We start from the raw sequence: 6,894 nt of genomic DNA, 5'->3' as shown, positions 1-6,894 counted from the left end.
CCCCTTTCTCTTTGGGTTATTGGCCACACAAGTGTGAGTTTCAAGCCACTGAGTCTGGAACTCGAACCCAGTCGGCCATGTGGGAGTCCAGCATCGTAATCATTATGCCATCTGCTGGTCCCTACTCTGTGCACTTTTATTTCTTGACAACAGCCCTATGAGGTAGATACTATTACTAGATAAGGAAGATGCAGATGAGGAAACTGGAACACAGGAAAGAAATACAAGTAACTTTTGCTCAACATGGAAGAGTCTGGGTTGTTTAGTAAGAACAAGATACAATCTCTAGCTGGTGCTCTAAGCAATACTGCCTGTGATACATTATCTATCATTAACTGCTGTAGAATGTTTATCGATTCATAGTCTCTTGCCACTTGCTAGAATGACTTTTATAGTGACCAAATTTTAAATTTTGATCATAGCAATAATTTTTAAATATGTACTTCTTTTTTATTTTTGAGAGAGAGATTTTTGCTGTAGTGTGCATGCACTCACTGTACAGACAGAGACAGAAAGACAGAAAGTGAGAAATCACCCCCCTCCCCCATGGGGATGGCCACACTGCAACCCTTCTCTGTTCTCCTCTTGGGTTTTTGGGCATGCACGCACACATGCTCAGCATGAGTTTTAAGCTGCTGGGTTGAGGGCTTGGACCGCAGTTGACTGCATGGAAGTCCAGCGACATAATCATTATGCCATCTGCTGGTCCCAAAAATGTACATATTTTTGAAGTTTATTTTTTCCTTGTCAGAGAGAGAAACAGACACTCCCACTGGAGTCCCCATAGCATTTTCTATCCCTAGCCTAACTGGCCTGATTATGGGTGTGTGTGCATGCCCAATGTTCTCAGATAGGTCCCAGATTCAAACCCAGGGCTTTTCCCATATAGGTCCAGTTGCTTTATTGCTGTGCCATTGACTGGCCCCTAAGTATGTTTAAAAAAATTTTATATAGAAAACATAATTTGTGTAAGCACATAATATTTTAGCCCTATTCCTTTAGGATTTTGGTTTTGCATTTTAAAAATGTACTTTATGAATGAATTTCATCTTTGAAGGGTGGTTATGTTGTGTGATTTTGATAACCTTCCATGAGATATTTTTAAATTTTGAAAGAGGAACTAATTTGTAGATTATATCTAATTGTATACATTCAGTAAAGGTAAGGTCTCAAAGTATATTTAACAAATTATATACTTATTATAGATTTCTGTTTAAAATGTTACAGTGAAAACTTAAAGTAGTTCGTATGGCTGGTAAGAGATTTGACATTATTTGAAAAAAAAAAAGTTTTATCTGTGTAGTTGCTGAACCCTGATGTTAATTGGAAGGATGTGGTAGAATCTGTCAGTATGTTTAAACTCTTATTAACCCAATAAGCTGATCAGATAAATTGGAAGCTCATTTAGTGAGTTAATGTGCTTTCAATTCAGGTGACTGGCTGCCTCGTCCTGCTTTATTTAACAGTCTGTTTATTTAAAGCATTTTTCATTGTTAATAGGTGTCAGATCTCTAATGTTGGAAGATACTACTATGAAAATATGTGTAAGAATATAACATGGAGAATGAGTTTTCATAAGCAAGTTTTAAATTCTTAATTATACATCAGTAGAATTTAGGTTTCTATATGTGCCAGATTGAACCTGTCAAATGCTTGCTGATGGTGACCAGCATTTTTATGGATGAAGTATAGGTATTCTATAATAGGTTAAAGGGCAAAGCCTACAGCTTCTTCTGGTGTGGCTAATCGGCTTTTTTGTACAAGGTTTCAGAGGGGGTCTCCTCTTGGGATTTTTGGGCACACAAGCACCTGGTTTGTTTTTCAAGTCACTAGGTCTGGGACTCGAACTGCTCAGTTGGTCATATGGGATCCAGCACCTTAACCACCACACCATCTGCTGGTCCCAGATTTTAATAAATATTTGTTATAAAGTAAAATTCTTAAACTAAATATTAGAAATCTGCAATCTGCTGTGTGTTAGTAAATACTATATTAGCCCTTTTCCTTCAGGACTTTGGTTTTTAGCTCTTCTCTTCAAGCTTCAGAATTTTGTATCCTTGATGGCATCTAACAGTTCTTTCCCACCTTCCCCTAAATATCGCTTGTGTAATTTCATCTGATAAGGCTTCGGCCTGATTATCCTGGGCAGCCTTACCAAGATTATGGTTCATGCTTTCTCTAGACAGCGATGAAGCTGAGGACAGAAATGACCCATGACTGCTTTGTGATGGTATCAGTAGAACCAAAGGAGACTGGAAGCAGGAGTTAGGAGAGGCTCAGAATCACTCCACCTCGAGCACTAACTTCAAACTTTCTTCCTTCTCCCTATCTCATTGCCTTTCCTTTCTTTTTGTGTTTTTTTTTTTTGGAGAGGTTTTTTTCTATAGGGCATGTGCGCTCGCCAGAAAGAGAGAGACAGAGAGACAAAAAGTGAGAAATCACCTCCCAGGGGGGTTGGCCATGCTGCCCTTCTCTTCCATGCTCCTCTTGGGATCTTGGGCACACATGCACACATGAGTTTAAGCCCCCTGGTCTGGGACTCGACCTGCAGCTGACTACATGGGAGTCCAGCGACATAGCCATTATGCCAACTACTGGTCCCGCCTCTCCTTTCTCCCTCTTTTCTTGGGGGTAGGGAAGGGGAAGTGAAGAGTAAAAGGGTATGGTTGGAAAAAAAAGTAGGAAGAGGTAAGAAATACCTTCTAAGAGTAAATATTGCATTTTCTCCATTCCCTGCAGTTGTTTCCCCTGCTCCAAGCCCCCTTGGTTTAGGGAAATAAAGCTGAGGTTAGAAGGACCTGTCTGTTCCAGCTGCTGCTTAGTTGCTATTTTTAGCCTGGACCTACATCAGGCCTGGCACCAGGCCACAATGGCATAGGGCCAGCATGTTGTGGAGCTGCTGGCAAATGTCAAAAAGTTAACTTTTTAGTTATCAAGCCGAATTAAATTTCTGGTAATATTCTGTACTATGGTACTCTGTTTACATATACTTTTTTGAAATAGGATTTTTTTTGGTTGGAAGTTACTGGCTTTTAATAGTAGTCATTATAAATAATAAATCTTGAAATATGTAACACAGGTTATTTTGGATACAAGAAAGATTTAAGAATTGCCTTGTCAGGTCAGATATACATTCAGCTCAATAATTTTGGTTTTGTAATGGTGCCAAGAGGTGTGAAATTTGCCGGATATATTTAAAATGCTTCAGGCATCTTTAAAATTATCATTGATGGTGAACTTGTGGAGTCTGAATTGGTTTATATAATTATAGGTGCCATCAGACGTTTGAAAAAAAAAATAACAAAAAACCACATACTGTTTTTTTCTACATCTGCCAGTGTTTTCTTTGCTGACACATTTGTGCACATTTAAGTTTGGTTTATGCTCTAGTAGTATGTTTAACTAAAAAGCTCACCATTCTGGGGCCAGCAGGTGGTGTGGTGGTTAAGGATGCTGGACTCCCACATTTGAGTTGCTACCTGGCAGCTTGCTTCCTCACTTTCTCTCTCTTGCTCCCTCTCTCCTCTCTCTCTGGTGAGCACATGTGCCCTATAGCAAATTAAAATAATAATAATAAAATCTTAAAAAAAAGAGAAACCCTCACCATTCTTATAGGGAGGAGCTAGTTTCTGGTTGGAATGTCAGTATGTGGGTCTAGATTCTGCTCACCCTAGAGCTATATTATGTAAATTGTATTTGAAAACTGAATTTTAAAGTTTTGGATATATATAGGAATTTAAGAACTTAGTTGATTATCTGTTGCCTGCAAACTGAAAAAATATGTTGTATTTGTTCTTGAGTAATTTTGGAGAGAAGTAAAAGAATGTCATAGCATTAATTTGTGAAATCCCTTTGGAGAAAGGCTTTTGGTAAGAATATTAATGTTCTTTATATTGTTAAGGGTGTGATTTGTGATGTACCATGGACTAAATGGAATAGAAATAGAAACGGTGATTATTATTTGCTTTTTCAATAAGTACTGGGGTAATGTACTTAGATCTGTTGAATGGTAGGGTAGCATTTAGTTAATACATTGATCTTAACACCCTTCTAAAGGTAGCACAACATAATTGGCCAAAATAACTAGACATAGAATTGATTTGTCTTTCCCTCTGTCTTTGAGATAGTTATTGGATTAATTCTGCTGAATTCACATTTGTGAAAATAATAAAGTTTAAGATGGGGCATTTAGTGAAAGGTGAATTGCTAGTCTAGTATGTTATAGAAGACAGATATTTTAGAGTTTATTAACATTTTTACTTTTATTTTTTAGCACAGAGGTGTAAGAACAAGTTTGGCACTTTGCTGATGCTGATCCAAGAGTGTTTTTATTTATTTATTTATTTATTTATTTTTGAGAGGTTCTTGCCATAGGGCGTGTGCGCTCGCCAGACAGACAGAGACAGAGAGACAGAAAGCAAGAGATCACCCCCCAGGGGGGGATGGCCACGCCACAATCCCTTCTCCTCCATTCTCCTCTTGGGATCTTGGGCACGCACGCATACGCGCCCGGTGTGAGTTCAACCCACCAGGTCCGGGATGCGAACCGCTGTCAACTACGTGGGAGTCCCACGACATAGCCATTACGCTAACTGCCTGTCCCCCAAAAGTGTTTTTTATTTAGGGTGAAAAAACTTTTATTTGAAAATGTAATTATAATGTCTTGGGGATAGCATATTGTGTATATTGAACTATATCAGGGTGTAGTGATTATATGATGTCTTCTTGCAATTTTTGGTCATTCATGGTAGGTATTTTAGAAGTGCTTGGAGATAGATTGTCCAGCTATCTGTGTATCTTTCAGATGTGTATATATACAATTTGATAGAACGTTGTAATCTACCGGATGGTAGTAGGTAAACGACTGTCTTACAGATTTAGAATGTAATTTAAATTTTATTTAGGTGAGTCATGTAAATGATGTCAGCTCCAACTTAAATAAACTTGATTAAAACCAAAACCTAGTAGGTAGTTTGAACAGTGCTGTTTAAAGTCCTTATAAGCAAAATGCTCAAGTGACATTTCTTATTGGAACTTCTCAGCAGTTTCTTTGCAGTTTTCATCATCTCTCTTAGCAACTTGTTAAAAAGGCGTTTTGTTTAAGCTGTTTCATAAATAGAGGTAATTCCAAAGGCCTGAATAGTATTACATTTTTCTTTCAAAAAGGACTACTGTGGTGAGAAAAATTTAAATGAAAAAAAAATTCATTTTAACAATTTGTAGCAAAATACTTTTACTTAAAATTAGATGCTTTTTTTTTGTTTTGTTTTGTTTTAAAAGAGAGATTTTTGCTATAGGGCATGTGTGCTTGCTGGAGAGACATAAAGACAGAAAGCGAGAAATCACCCCCTGGGCAGAGGGCCATACCACAGTCCCTTCTCTTCCACTCTTCTCTCGGGATTTTGGGCATACACACACATGTGCCTGGTATGCATTATAAGCTGCTGGGTCTGGGGCTCTAACCACGGTCGACTACGTGGAAATCCAGCAACGTAACCATTACACCATCTGCTGGTCCCAAAAGTGGATGAATTTTACGAAGCTTTGTTTCAAACAAATCAACAGATTTGTTTCAAGATTTTTCATGTTTTTTTCTTTTACATTTTCTTTCCATAGTTTGTAATTTTAGATGTTAGAAAACATGGTGTTATAAGAACTAATGACTGAATTTATTAAAAGTTTAGTGTTATATATTAGGTCTGAATTTGTATTAGTAGCTCATAGCTTAGCAGTGGATTGTTTTTAAGATTTTTGCCATAGGGTGCATATGCTTGTCAGAGAGAGAGAGACAGGGTGAGGGAAAGTGGGAAATCATTTCCTGGGAGAGATGGTCACACCACAGTCCCTTCTCCTCTTAGAATTGTGGACATCTTTTCAGGGCATCGGTCCAGGACTTGAACCATGGTCATGTGGAAACCCAACGCCTTAACCACCATATACTGATTGCTGGCACCTGGAGACTGCTTTGTGACTCTTTGGTTTGATCAGTCTGAAACATGTCAGATACAACCTTGAGCATACAAGAACTTATGGACTGCAGGACTGGAGTACAGTCCTGGTGTGACTAGACCCTGTGAGGGTTCTCATCTCTCTCTTTTTCTTTGTGTGCTTGCATGCATGCTATCATGAATAAAGAAAACAAAAACCATGGGAACCAGCAGTTAGCGTAATGGCTATGTCGCTGGACTCCCACGTAGTCGACCGTGGTTCGCGTCCCGGACCCGGTGGCTTAAACTCATGCCGGACGCGTGTGCGTGCGTGCCCAAGATCCCGAGAGGAGAATGGAGGAGAAGGGATTGTGGCGTGATCATCCCCCCTGGGGGTGATTTCTTGCTTTCTGTCCCTATGTCTCTCTCTCTCTCTCTGTCTGGCGAGCGCACGCGCCCTATAACGAAAACCTCTCCAAAAAAAAGAAAACAAAAACCATGAAACATCTGAGTTATTGTGATTTTCTGTGGAAAAAAAAAAAGTTTTTACACATAATATAGTTTGTATTTTCTAAATTGTGTCTCTGCCTGTGTTTCTGTGTGTAGGTGTGTTGGCATCTTGGAGGTTGGGGAGGTTAAGTTTAAAAAAACAAAAAAATCAGGACCAGCAGTTGGTGTAATGGCTATATGGTTGGAGTCCCATGTAGTTGACCACGATTTGAGTCCCAGATTTGGAGGCTTAAACTCAGGACAGGTGCATGTGTGTGCATGCCCAAGATCCTGAGAGGGGAATCGAGGAGAAGGGATTGCTATGTGGCCGTTTGGAATGGAGGAGAAGGGATTGCTATGTGGCCGTTCCCCCTCGGGGGGTGATTTCTCAGTTTCTCTCTTTCTGTCTCGCTCTCTCTCTCTGTCTTTCTGGAGAGAGTATGAGTCCTACAAAAATCTCTCCAAAAAAAAAAAAAAA

The sequence above is a fragment of the Tupaia chinensis genome, unplaced genomic scaffold (genome assembly GCF_000334495.1).
Source record: "Tupaia chinensis unplaced genomic scaffold, TupChi_1.0 Scaffold000232_1, whole genome shotgun sequence".
NCBI lineage: Eukaryota > Metazoa > Chordata > Mammalia > Scandentia > Tupaiidae > Tupaia > Tupaia belangeri.
The sequence above is the reverse complement of the archived record's forward strand: the minus strand, read 5'-3'. Positions refer to the sequence as shown.